The sequence below is a fragment of the Eptesicus fuscus genome, chromosome 22 (genome assembly GCF_027574615.1).
Source record: "Eptesicus fuscus isolate TK198812 chromosome 22, DD_ASM_mEF_20220401, whole genome shotgun sequence".
NCBI lineage: Eukaryota > Metazoa > Chordata > Mammalia > Chiroptera > Vespertilionidae > Eptesicus > Eptesicus fuscus.
The window spans coordinates 36,490,629-36,505,068 of NC_072494.1; positions in this window are offsets into that span (position 1 = coordinate 36,490,629).

Genomic DNA, 14,440 nt, shown 5'->3' on the forward strand with positions numbered 1-14,440 from the left:
AAACCCAACAAAGATAGCCTAGTCCTGAAGGAGCTTATAGACTAGTTAACCCTCTCTTCCATGCCCTCCCCAATTCGGACGAATGCAAGCAATTAAGACACTGTGATTAATGTTACAATCCAGGCAGCTAGTGTGTGTGTGGGTAGGCATCTTTAGAAGGCATTTTGGGAAGCTTCCTGGAAAACCAGGTGTAGGGTATATGAGTTCGCTACTGCTGCTGTAACCAATGACTGAAAATGCAGTGGGTTAAAACAACACAACTTACCTTACAGCTTCAGAAGCCCCACATGGGCCCCCTGTACTAAAATCAAGAGCCAGCAGACTGTGATCCTTTCTGAAGGCTCGCAGTGATGGGCAACCTTTTGAGCTTGGTGTGTCAAACTTCGCCAAAAAACTGAGCATAACTCGGGTAGTATGTCACTTTGAGGAAAAAACTAACTCCAAGACTCTAGTCGCAAATGTTTCATCCTCGGCATGCGGCCGCGTGTCATCAGAAATGGCTACGCGTGTCAGTGCTGACATACGTGTCATAGGTTCGCCATCACTGCCTAGGGTAAGGTGACCAGACGTCCCGCTTTTGGCGGGACAGTCCCAATTTTTAACAAATTGTCCTGCGTCCCGCAGCGTTTTTAAAAAGTCCCAATTTTTGGAAAGAATGCACGACAAGCTAGGGAACGGCAGGAGAACGGGAAGGGAATATACGGTTTTCGGCGGCCATGTGGCTATTTAGCCAGGATATGAGTTTTATATTATTTTTGTTAATTTTATAATGTTAAACTTTAATAATAACAAATAATTGTTGAGAACTGATTATCGAGAACTGCTTATCAAAGTTCGAATTGTTGATCAGTTGTTAGAATTCGACCACCATTGTTTGGACTTAATGAACAATGGCATTTTTGGGGATTGGCAACGACGAAAACATTTTGTAACTGTCTCTCAGACGATACACATCGTACTGCGTGCTAGTAAGCTAGTTAAACAAGTGATGTCATCACAAATCAGCTATTCAGATAATTTAGTTAAGTAATTTATTTATTTATTTCATAAATACATAAATTTTCTTGAATTTAGCAGACAGTACTCGTATTATTTATATTTTATAGTGGCAGCAAAAAGTCTAGTGCCATTGCCCTGACCGGTTTGGCTCAGTGGATAGAGCGTCAGTCTGCGGACTGGAAGGTCCCAGGTTCGATTCCGGTCAAGGGCATGTACCTTGGTTGCGGGCACATTCCCAGTGGGGTTGTGCAAGAGGCAGCTGATTGATGTTTCTAACTCTCTGTCCCTCTCCCTTCCTCTCTGTAAAAAGTCAATAAAATATATTTAAAAAAAAAAAAAAAAAAAAGTCTAATGCCGGCCTTGAAAGTGACACTTACGACTTACATTACGGCAAATTCAGAGGAAAAATAATACTTTATTATTTAGAAAGAAATATAGGATTAAAATAATTTTTAAAATATAGTTACTTTATAACAATCAAATTAATTTAATTTATAAACTAACAATAAAATATGTTCATATAATTATGTACCTACTTACTGTGTTTTTAAGCAATATGTATATAATAATTTATAATATAATTTTAAATTATTTTTTTTAGATTTTTAACATAATGAGTAAGAAAAGAGGATGCAAATTCAACGATGATCTAAGAAGTGAATTTCCTTTTATTAAAAAAACCAAAAGCGATTACAATATAGACCAAATTTTTAATCAAGAACCCCCCCCGCCCCCCCCCCCCCCTGGCCGAAACCGGTTTGGCTCAGTGGATAGAGCTTCAGCATGCAGACTGAAAGGTCCCAGGTTCGATTCCGGTCAAGGGCATGTACCTTGGTTGCGGGCACATCCCCAGTAGGGTGTGTGCAAGAGGCAGCTGATCGATGTTTCTCTCTCATCAACGTTTCTAACTCTCTATCCCTCTCTCTTCCTCTCTGTAAAAAATCAATAAAATATATTAAAAAAAAAAAAAAAGAACCCCCCGCCCCCCCACCGGTCAATGGTGTCCCGCTTTACCAATGTTAAAATCTGGTCACCTTACTCTAGGGGAGACTCTGTCTCCTTGCCTTTTCCAGTTTCTAGAAACAGCTCACTATCCTTGGCTCAGGACCTCCATTCTCCAACTTTAAAGCCAGTAATGGATGCTGTATCTCTCTTACCATTCTTCCATCATCACATCCCCCCCACCTTTTTTTTTAATCCTCACCCGAGGATATTTTTCCATTGGTTTTTAGAGAGAGTGGAAGAGAGAGGGAAAGACAGAGAGAAACATCAATCTGAGAGAAACATTGATTGGTTGCCTCCTGCACGCCCCCACCACCAAGGCCTGGGTCAGGGAGGAGCCTGCAACCCAGGTACATGCCCTTGACTGGAATCAAACCGGGACCTTTCAGTCTGCAGGCCAACACTCTATCCACTCAGCCAAACTGGCTAGGGTGTCCCCTCTTTTATTTAATCCTCACTGGAGGATATGTTTTTATTGATTGATTTTTTAAAAATATATTTTATTGATTTTTTACAGAGAGGAAGGGAGAGGGATAGAGAGCTAGAAACATCGATGAGAGAGAAACATCGATCAGCTGCCTCCTGCACACCCCCCACTGGGGATGTGCCCGCAACCCAGGTACATGCTCTTGACCGGAATCGAACCTGGGACCTTTCAGTCCGCAGGCTGACGCTCTACCCACTGAGCCAAACCAGCCAGGGCTATTGATTGATTGATTTTTTTTTTTAAAAATGGGGAGAGAAGGAGAGTAGGAGAGGGAGAGAGAGAAAGAGAGAAACATCAACCAGTTGCTTCCTGCACACATTTCGACTGGGAATCAAACCCACAACCTAGGTATGTGCCCCGGCAGGTAATCAAACCCGCAACCCTTTGGTGCACAGGAAGATGCTCCAACCAACTGAGCCACCCAGCCAGGGCATCACATCTCCCTTTGGCTTCAACTGGCAAAGGTACTAGTATTCTGCTTTTAAGGACCCATGTGATTGGATTGGGCTCACCTGGGTAATCCTGGCTAACCTCCCCCTCTGAAGGTCCTTATCTTAATCACATCTGCACAATCCTTTCCCCGCCTCCCTCAGATAACATTCACAGGTTCCAGGGAGTGGGAAGCAGACATTTCAGACATTTCCTCCTTTGGGAGGCCATTATTCTGCCTGCCGTGGAGAAACACGGCCACGCAGGGTGATGGCGGTGGCGATTGGGGGTGGGAGGCCCTTTCCAGGCTGTGGGAAAAGCCTGTAGGAAGGCCCCCTGGGGAGACTAGAACTGCAGGGAGATCAGTAAGACCAAGCATGAAGTTTGCGTTGGGATGCAGGCGAGAGCTATTTACTGAATGCCTACTGCACGGCAGGTGCTGTTCTGAGGATAAAAGGACAAACAAGAAGTCCCTGTCCTCTGAGTCCAGACTGAGAAGCAAGGGGCAGATGGTGGGAGGCCTTGCTGCTTTTCTTAAGTAGTTTGCATTTTAGCTAAGAGCTCTATGGAGCCTCCCATCTGACAAATTCTACTGAGCATGTACCTGTCCAATTTTAAAAACCAAAGTGAAAATTGCCTTTCTTTATGGAGCTGTATGTTAGCAGGTTTTCAGCAGGGAAGCAGGTGTTTGCTTTAGAAACATCACTCTGGCTGGGGTGTTGGAGAAAAGGTTGGAGGGAGCAACACCTGTGGTGGCCCCGGGCTCCTAACTCCCCCTTCGAGATGAACAGCTTTCCCTCAGCGTCATGTCCCTCCTTGGGCACCTCCTCTTTTGTCCGGAGCCCTCTTTCCCCTTCATCCTACAAAGGTACCTATTCTGCAACCCCCAGCCCTGATTTAACATTCTACACTTTGGCTTCCCAGATCTGCAGAAGAAAATGATAAAAACACTCATATCGAAACCACTACATGCTAGAATATCTGACCCCAGCCATATCCTCAGCTGAAGAAAATGATAAAAACACTCATATCGAAACCACTACATGCTAGAATATCTGACCCCAGCCACATCCTCAGCTCTGCCTACAAGTCCATTCCTCTAACAAGCTACCACTCATTCCTTTCAATGGCTATTTTAACCTTAACCACTCTCCTTAATCCTCAGCCCCATCTTGACCCCTTCTCTCCCAGGAGATGACTTAGACGCTGTCAGGTGGCAACCGATTCTCTCAACTTCTAACCTCTGGGTCTACCACAAAGGCCTCGGCTTGTGCATTCCTCCTCCCAAACACAGCCCAGGCAACGCCACCCTCCTGTGCCTAGATCCCATCTCCTCCGGGGCATTTTTCATTAATCATCTCTCCATCTCCTTTGTTTTCCCCCTCCGCCTATGAGCAAGTTCAAGCCTTTCCCATCTGGAAAAACAACAACAACAAACAACAAAAAACAGACAACAAAAATCTTCCCTTTGATTCTGCATTCCCCCATCCACTGCCTTACGTTTCTCCTTCCCATGGATTGTCCAGTTTCTGGGAAGAGTGGTCTATATTCATGTGTCTCTTGCTCCTTAACCCCCTGGAGCCTGGTTTGACAATGACTGTTCTCCCACCACTGGTACTGGTGATTTTCTTGCCAATCCAAAGGTCCATTTTCAGCCTTGTCCTCCTGACTGTTCCTGCTGCGCTTCTGTTCCAATCTCTTTCCTGATAGAGAAAAGTTTCCTTACTTCAGTGTTTCTCCTTGGTTTATTTATTTTTTTAATATGTGTTTATTAAAGTTATTGGGTAACATTGGTCAACATGAACATACAGGTTTCAGGTGTGGGTTTCTATGTTGCAAGATCTGTATATTGCTGAAACCGGTTTGGCTCAGTGGATAGAGCATCGGCCTGCGGACTCAAGGGTCCCAGGTTCGATTCCGGTCAAGGGCATATACCTTGGTTGCGGGCACATCCCCAGTGGGGGGTGTGCAAGAGGCAGCTGATCGATGTTTCTAACTCTCTATCCGTCTCTCTTCCTCTCTGTAAAAAATCAATTATATATATATATATATATATATATATATAAAAAAAAAAATCTGTATATTGCACCGTGTGCCCACCACCCAGAGTCAATTCATCTTCTGTCACCGTATATTAGGCCCCCTCTCCCTCCCCACCCCCTTCCCTCTGGCAATCACCACGATGCTGTTTGTGTTCACAAGTTTCAGTTTTATATACCATACTAGAGGCCCAGTGCACGGATTTGTGCACCAATGGGGTCCCTCGGCCTGGCCTGTGGGATCAGACTGAAACCAGGGAGGGACTGCAGGAGGGCTCCAGGGCACGTCTGGCCTGTCTCGCCCAGTCCCAATCAGCCGGACCCCAGCAGCAAGCTAATCTACTGGTCGGAGCGTCTGCCCCCTGATGGTCAGTGTATGTCATAGCTACCGGTCCAAAGGTCCCTTAGGCTTTTTATACATAGAGACATGAGCAAAGTCATATAGTTCTTAGCTTTCTTGATTTCTTTTGCAGGCCCCTTCCTTCCTCTATATGCCCACCTGGGTGATCTCACCCATGCCCCTAACTTTGCTGACCACCTATAATGTGAAGAGTCCAAAACTGATGTCCCCTGTCCACACTTCTACTTTGAGTTTCGTTTCATAAATCCACTGTCTACGAGACATCCTCCCCCAAACATTCTGTCGATGCCACAAACCCCACATGTCCAAAATTAAACTCACGATGGCTCCCCCAACACCTGGTCTCTGATTTACTACAGTCCCTCGCTTAGTGAATGGCATCACCTGCCACCAATTCCTAAGGTGTCAAGTGGGGAGTAATACTAGATTCCCTCCCCTCCCTGATTCCCTGCATTCACTACATTATCAACTCTTACTGATTTGACTTCCTAACTATCTGTTGTGTCTGCCCTTGCCTTTTCGGCCCAGCTCTCACACTCCTGGCATAGCTTTGATCTTGCACTGCGAACATTGTCATGGCCCCCTTGCTGAGCTCCCAACCTGCACTCATGTGGAGGTCCAGAACCAGTCACCCCAAGAGGTGCCTCTCTGTGTGCAATTGGTTTTGAGCTAGAAGCGACCTTAGCAGCAGGCTCAAGAGGAACTTCTGCCCCTCCCCGTGGTTCACTCAGTGCATCTGCCCAGATTTCATCTTACACGAGAACAAAGCATTTCCCAATAAATCCTCTGAATTGTGAACTCACTTTTTAATTGCTTTCTCCCCTCTGTAGGACTTCCTTTGGGCATTCAAATTCCCTTCCCAACATTTATCCTCTTACTGAGCTCTGGAGTCGTTTAGTTCTCTCACTCTATGAATCTAAGGATTGTGTTGAGTTTGTCGCAGTTTCATAATAATGAGGACATTTTTAAAAGGCCTCTCTGACATCTGTGTCTTTTTTTTTAAACGCTGGTGCATCCCAAACAGACTAATGGTAGCACTTTAGCAAATATTTCCTTGAGACCAGGGACGGGAAGGTTGGCAGATGTTTTCGTGGGGACTCTGGCTGGGAGTCCTGGGCATCTGAAGGAGGTTAGGAGTCTTTAGACCCTGGATACCTGAAGGGGATTGCAGAGGCGGGAGCTGAGAACCAGGTGTTGATTTTCATAGTCTGGCAAGAAAGGAGAGTCCTGGGGGAAAACAAAGATTCATGGTTTGAGAAAAAAAAATGTACTTTGAGATCATAGATCATAGTTATTATGCAAACCAAATGCAAATGAGGAGCTGGTCATCTCCTGGTTTCTTTTGGGCGTAGCCTTTGGAAATTTCTAGAGACCACCACTCAAAGAAAGGTGCTTAAGAGTCAAATTGTTGAATATAACATACTGCATGAAAGAGGGGTTTTACCTCCCACAATTGGGTTGGAGGACCCGCCACCTCCCCTCCCCGCCTCGCCCCTCTCGGGTTGTTGATGGCTATTCTCTGAGGCTCAGGTCCCAGGACCCACTGGGGCTCACAGAAAAACCAAGGAGGCTGAGTGTGACCACGCCGCCGACACAGCTTCCCCAGGCCCCTACCTGGACTTCAGTCCTCAAGTAGGGGTTCTTTCGGGCATCGCTCTCCTAAGGATTGGGGAAATTCCTCAAACCGATGAGGGACCTCAAAACTCTGTCATTTCCAGCAGAATGACTCGGCCTTCCCTGGACACAGTGCAAAGGGAAGAGTAACAGCCATCTGCAGAAACCCTCACCCGAGTGGGAAGTGGAAATCTTGGCTCTAGGGTTTTCCAAGCAAAACTCGCCGCCGGCGCGTTTCTCCGGCAGGCGCACCGGCGGGAGGGAGGGGAGAGGAGGGGAGAGGAGAGGAGGGGAGCGGGGAAGGGGCGAGGGGCGAGGGGGAGGGGAGGGGGAGAGGTAGAGGGGGCTGGGAGGGGAGTAGAGGTGGAGAGGACACGGTGGAGGGGAGGGGAGGGCGGGGAGGAAAGGGGAGGGGAATGAAAGAGGGGAGGGGTGGAGAGAGAAGGAGGGGAGGGAGGGGAGGGAGGGGTGGAGGGCAGTCGGAGCTGCGGGCCCGCCCCGCCTGCCGCTGGGATTCGGCGAGTTGGGCGCCGGGGCCGGGGCCGAGGCTGGCGCGGCGGCCGCGCGCCTGTGCTGCCCTGTCCCGCGCCCGGGGCAGGTCTGGCCGCCGCGCGTCGCCGTGCAGTGCGCCGGGTCCCCGGGAGATGGCCTCTCTGCTCGCGCTCGCGGCCCCCGCTATTGTCTCACGCGGGGCTGCCTGACTGCGGGCTGCGCACGCTCGGGGCCGAGGACTCTCTTTCCCCGGAGCAGGTCCCGGCGCCCCTTCCTGCCTCCCGACCGCTGCAGCGCGCGGAGCCCGCGGCGGGGGCGGCGCGGAGGGCTGTGCGCGGCCGGAGCGGGGCCGGGAGCCGCGGGGCGAGCCGCGGCGGCGGCGGCCGGGTCTCGAGGAGAGCCCGCGGGGAGCACAGGTAGGACGCCCGCCCGGCCCAGAGCGACCGCCCAGGGGCTGCTGGTGGCCCGGCGTGGAGGGAGCGGAGGTCAAGGGCTGCCCCGCCGAGCAGGGCGACAGCCGAGGCGCAACAATGGCAGGAGCCGAGGGTGCCCGCAGGGGCTGAGCCGGGATGCCGGGAGGGCGACCGCGCCAGCTCGCAGCCGGAGCAGGTCGCCGACCCCGCTCCGCCAGTTTCGGGCGCCTCGAGCTCCCGGGCCTTCCCCGCCCCGTCCCTGTTCAGCACACTCCCCAGCTCCCAGCTGCTAGGCGATCTGAACCGACCAATGGTTTGTTTGTTTAAGATGAGAAATAAAAAGCAAAGCTGCCCTGGAGTGGGGGGTGGGGGTGGTGCTTTCGCGGGCAGTGGGTGAAAAGTCATCATCTAGCCTGGGGAATATATACCTTTTTTTTTTTTAAAGCCAGACGCAGGGTAGACTTGGCTTCTCCCTTATAAGGATCCTGCAGCAAAAGGAGAAATCCTGGGAGAGGGACCCTCCGGCCCCAGTTCCGGGCCCTCGGGGAGGCGAGAGCACTCCTCTCCTGGCCTGTGCTTGTCAGTCATTTTCAGCTCCCAGCAGCGGTGGCTTTGATGCGGGGGAGCCGTGCAGCAGCGGGAAGCCCCAGGGGGAGGCTGCCCAGCTGGGGTGGGGTGGGGTAGGGTGGGGAGCTCAGGGGCTTGGCAGGGTCCAGGGTCCTGCGTGGAAGAGGCGAGTGCGTGCACACACCCTCCTTGGCTGAGGGCTGTGTGGTGTGTGTGGTGGTGAGTCTGCCATTGCTCTTGCTCCTTCACGCCAACCTTCTCTCCTGGCATCTGCACCCCCATTTGGGGTCTTTGTGGCTTCCCTGTCCCTGTCCCTGTCCAACCAGCCTGGGATGGAATCCATTGTCTCCGGCTGCCCTGAGGTTTTTTTTCTCTGTTCCATTGGAGGATTTTGTACCCTGGGCTGGCTGGTCCCAGCAGGGCACCAGATTCCTTAGCACACAGCTACTCCTGCTCCCCAAAGTGGGCCAACAGGGCGCCTCCTCTCTCTCTCAACTACCTGACTGGGGCACGGCCAAGCAGATGTAAGCAATTTGCACTGAATTCCAACCCTGTAGCAGTCCCCGAATGAAAACTCGCTCTATTGCCACACTGGACCTTGGAAAGATATCGGGAGAGAAATGGCCCAGCGGGGGGGGGGGGGGGGTGGCAACTCCGACCCCCACATACCACCTCCCTCCCCAACTCCAGCTGTGGGTCCCAGAACTGAGTGGTTCTGAGGCTTCAGAATTGCAGCTCCTCCGGAGCCTGGCAGTCCCATCTGGGATGGTGTCCATGGAAAAATTAAGTCGAGGCACATTTTATAGCTCTGCCTGGCAGCCAGCATCGGAGGAGATGGTGGCTGCAGCTCCTTTGGTCTGGGTGAGCCCAGGTTTCATTTCCCTGGCTCTGGGTTTACTGCTGAGTGTGCATGTGTGTGTGTGTGTGTGTGTGTGTGTGTGCCGGCTTCTGATCTAGCTCCTCAGCCCCGGCCAGAGGGAGCTTGTCCATTTCCCGCTCCGTGGAAGCATCGGTGAGGGAGGCCTGCAGGGTGTGCTGGGGTGAGGAAGGCCTCCCGCTTTTTTCTCTGTTGCTCCTTTGAGGAGGCAGTGGCCTGGACTGCCCGTGGTCTCTGCCATGACCTGGCGGTGCCCTCGCAGATCTCCCACACCCGTGAGCCTTTGGTTCCCACTCCGTGGTTCCCTCATCCCACCTGGCCTGGTGTTTTGCAGGTGTCTCGTGTCTGTGGTCCTTCGGTCTGGACAGCTCTGTTCAGACCAGTAGGGAGAAAAATGAAGGGATCCCTGTTCCCTGTGGGGGTTCGTGCCTGGCCATAAACTTTAGGCTCCTCAGGCTCCCAGGATGTGAACTTGGACGTGATAATGTGGGTTCCGTGTCAGGAGGCCTGGCTTTGAGTCCTGGTGTGACTTATTTCCTAACTGTGTGAGCATGGACAACTTGTGAACCTATCTATGCCTCAGTTTGTAGATCTGTAAAATGGGGGGAAATAATGCCCTTGGCTCACAGGGTTATTTTAAGGATGCCATGTACTGCTTGCTAGGAACTGAATAAAACCATGTATGCAAAAGCACTCTGAAAACTGCACGGTACCGTACAAATGTCAGTTATTCATCCTGAGTTTAGCCTTGGTAACAAGGGAGGGAGAACTGGTGGGGTGGAGTTGGGGGAGGCGTTGGAGGAGAATGTTCTGGAACCTTTCCTTTCTGGCTAAGGGAAGAGCGATGTGACAGTACTGAGGTAACTGTTTTTTCCGAATTTCTCTTTAAATAGGGTTGGCAGGATGGGAACTGGGAGAGAAAGAAAGGCTGCTTCATGACATTTGTAGGAAATTGGGGAGAGACGTACACCCCTCAAAGGCTGGCTGCTGTCTGTAGGCAGGGGAGTGCTGAGCTGGCAGGTAATATAATAATAGCTAACACTGATGACAGCCAGCCAGTAAATGACAGAGGGTTTTGAAGCAGGCAGTCTCACCCCGTGCTCATAATGTTGATGGCACTATGGGTGGACACTGAGGCTTGGGAGAGCAGAAAGGGCCGGTAGGGTTGCAGAATTCATTCATATCGGGCCCCTTGACTTGGATGAATGCCCATGAAATGTCACCAGACTGAACGTACTTTATTTATTTTTAAAAATGTCTTTATTGATTTCAGAGAGGAAGGGAGAGGGAGAGAAAGACAGAAACATCAGTAATGAGAGAGAAGCATGGATCGGCTGCCTCCCGTACGCCCCACATTGGGGATCACCCTGGGAACCAAACCGTGACCTCCCAATTCAGAGGCAGATGCTCAACCACTGAGCCCCGCTGGCTGGGCTGAACGTATTTTGACAACAAGCTTCTTAAGGACGGGGGCCCAGCCCCAGCCCAGCAGAGTGTCTCCTTAATTCCCAGCTATCTGAGGGTGGAGGCCCATGTGTGTGAATTCCTTGGGCTCCAGTCTTGAAGGCCTTTCTCTGCTTTCTCAGTCATACCCTTGACCTAGACTGGGGATAATCAAATCAAGTAACTTTGCTCCCTTCTGGGCAACTCTAGTAAGAGATTTGGGCCCTTCGGGCCCTGGGGTAATTGAGGCAGATCTTGTGTTTTGGTGTTTCCGTGCCTGGTTTATTTCATACCTGTGTTCTAAAATGAAAGCCCATTCTTGCATTTCCAATGATCATGGAAAGCGTTACAACCGGAAAGGAAGGACCTGGGGCATCATTTCCATGAGAAGTCACACGGTTGCTAGACCCCATCGCTAGAGGGACAGAGGAAATGGCGGCTGAATAGAGTCGTGTTCGGACTCTGGTCCTGGGGCGGAGAGTAAGAACAGCTGAGGTTCGCAGGGGGAGTGTCTGTTGGCAAGCTAAGGGACAGCTAAACTCCAGGAGAAGGTGGGGGAGTGCTAGGCAGGGTTCCCCTGACCGTGCAGCACCCACAGCGGCTGGGTCCCCTCCTGGAGCTGCGGGCTCAGAGGGGGAAACCTCGCCATCTTGCAAGGGAAGGAGGGTTTTATTGGAAACCTGACTTTCCGTGACAACCGGACCCCATCGGTGGCTTCGTTGTTGGCAAATTCTGCTCTCTCCGAACTTTGGTGATGGAATTCACTCCCCCCACATCTCCTTGCTGGTTAGAGATGAAGGACCCTGATGCATCATTTGTGCTTTGGGGCAGAGACCCTCACGGCATGGAGAAGAGGAGAGGGGTTTTCGATAGTCCTGAGGCAGAATAGAGAGCTCAGGCTGAAGGAATCGTTAACCTCTCACTCCTTGCTCCTCTTGAGAACTTCCTGGAGGAGGTCTTACCTGGCAGAGGCTCCACATGACTTCAAAGAGAAGCCAAAGCTCATTTACCGCCTTAGAAACTCTTGTCCTTCCACCTTAACTCTATTACTCCTGCCCCGTCCCTTGAAAACATTGTTCAGTTCCCTGCTTCCTAGACCAGTGATGGGCAACCTTTTGAGCTTGGTGTGTCCAACTTCGCCAAAAAACTGAGCATAACTCGGGTAGTGTGTCACTTTGAGGAAAAAACTAACTCCAAGACTCTAGTCGCAAATGTTTCATCCTCAGGAGCAGCAAATGTTTCATCCTCGGCATGCGTCCGCCTCAGCGGCTGCGTGTAAGAAATGGCTACGCGTGTCAGTGCTGACACGCGTGTCATAGGTTTGCCATCACTGGCCTAGACCTTTCTCAACCCCAGCCAGCCTTAGTCACTGCGAGAATAACCTCCTGGGCAGTGTTTCTTCTTAATGGTTCTTCCTACTACACTGAGTGGCCAGATTATTATGATCTCTGAACTCATAATAATCTGGCCACTCAGTGTGTGTGTGTGTGTGTGTGTGTGTGTGTGTGTGTGTGTGTGTATGAGGCCCGGTGCATGAATTTGTGCATGGGTGGGGTCCAGCCAGCCTGGCCAGGGGGAGGGGATATGGGCAGTTGGCCAGCCTGCCTGCTGGTCGAACTCCTGGTCGAGGGGACAATTTGCATATTAGCCTTTTATTATATAGGATATACACTGAGTGGCCAGATCATTATGCGTTCAGAGATCATCATAATCTGGCCACTCAGTGTATATTTGTGCCTCCTTCTAGGTTTCTGGCCCAGAGGGTTAGAGGTTAGAAATCTAGAGGTTAGATTTTGACTTTATCTCCTCTTTCACAGTGGAGGAGGTGCCAGGGATGAGAGCGCCCTGCACACGGCGGGCTGTCCATGCCCACCAGGAATAAGCTTGTGTGGAGGCATCCTTTCCAGCCAAGTCTTTTTCTCTTTCGAAGACTAGTTGGCGCCCTTGGCAGCAAACCAGAAGGCATAAGGTGGCAGAAGCGCGGAGAACCAAGGAGTTTCTATTTTGAGGAAATACTACCGTTTACCCTGCCAGTTAGAAGGAAGAGATGTGTGCCCTTCCTGTCCCAGGTCACACACTAACCCTGAACCGAGATTAGAGTAGCGATGGAGCCAACTGCTGAGACCTCTGGTGAGAGCCCTGCTTTCCTGAAAGCAGAGCATCTGGCACATTTCTGACCCGCCGTGCTGTTGTGTCTTCCGAAGGACTAGGCGCACCCTTCTGACCGAGAAAGGAGAGATGGTGTGCAGATTGGATATTAGGGGGACCTGGGGAAAGGCAACTATATTTTCTCAAAAAAAAAAACCAAAAAACCAACAAAAACACCTTTATAACCAGGGATGTCATATTTTCACTCTAGACTTCAAGAAGGCAGATTTTAAGATTTTTTTTTTTATTGATTTCAGAGAGAGAGGGAGAGAAAGAGAGAGAAACATCAGTGATGAGAGAGAATCATCAATTGGCTGTCTCCTGCACACCAGGAATTGAATCATGACCTGGCTCACAGGTCTACGCTCAAGACTGAGCCACACCAGCCAGGCCAGATTTTATTATTATTATTTTTTTAATTAAGAGGGGGAAAAAAGCTCTGACCCGTTTGGCTCAGTGGATAGAGCGTCGGCTTGCGGACTGAAGGGTCCCAGGTTCGATTCAGTCAAGGGCATGTACCTTGGTTGCGGTCACATCCCCAGTAGGGGTTGTGCAGGAGTCAGCTGATCGATGTTTCTAACTCTCTCCCTCTCCCTTCCTCTCTGTAAAAAAACAATAAAATATATTTTAAAAATATATTTGGCAATCCTTGAAGGGCAATTTTGACTGCTGTTGCAGATGATTGCAATAAGGAAGGGGAAAGGAACTGCTTGAACAAAGAATCAAGCACCGAGAAAGGGAAGAGGACAGCTACTGGCATTGAGTGTTCACCCACCTGTAGCTTTTAAAACATTGCTCCCTCTCCCCAACCTTGGAGGAAATGGGTGAGGATGGAATTGTCTCTTTCCCCTTTATAGTTGGGAGAACTGAGATTTATTAGGTTTAGAGTCCAACTAAAAATTATGAAACATGGCCTGGCCAGTGTTACTCAGTGGTTGGAGCGTCCCCCGTCAGGACAAGTATGGGAGGCAATAGGTCAGTTCCTCTCTGTTCCTCCCTCCCTCCCTCCCTCCCTCCTTCCCTCCCTCCCTCCCTATTCCCCTCCCTCTCTCTCTCTCCTTCCTTTCTTCTTCCCTTCCACTTTCTCTAAAAAGCAATGGAAAAGATATCCTCTGGTGAGGATTAGAAAAAAAAATTAAAAACGAAAGAGATTAAGAAACATGCCTAAGATTGTACAACTAATGAAAGAAAAGCTGAAGTTTGAAACTAGGCCAGGATTCCCCCTGTGCTGCACTGAAGGGCCCTGTGAGAAAAAAAAATCAATGAGGCCCAAGTTCTGAATGAGCTGGGGCTTCCCCGAGAACCAGATGACAACAGAAAGTTCTTCAGGTCACCTGTGGGAGAAGCTATGATCACAAAGGGATGCACCTCTGCCAGATAAGGTTTAACCTTTTGCACTCGGATGTCGAGTGTGACTCGACACGGTTAGCATTAGAATAAAGGAATCTAGAAAAAAGCAAGCGAGTGCAAAGGGTTAAAAACAGCTCATTTAGCCCTGGTCGGTTTGGTTCAGTGGATAGAGAGTCAGCCTGCAGACTGAAGGGTCCTGGGTTCCATTCACATGCCTGG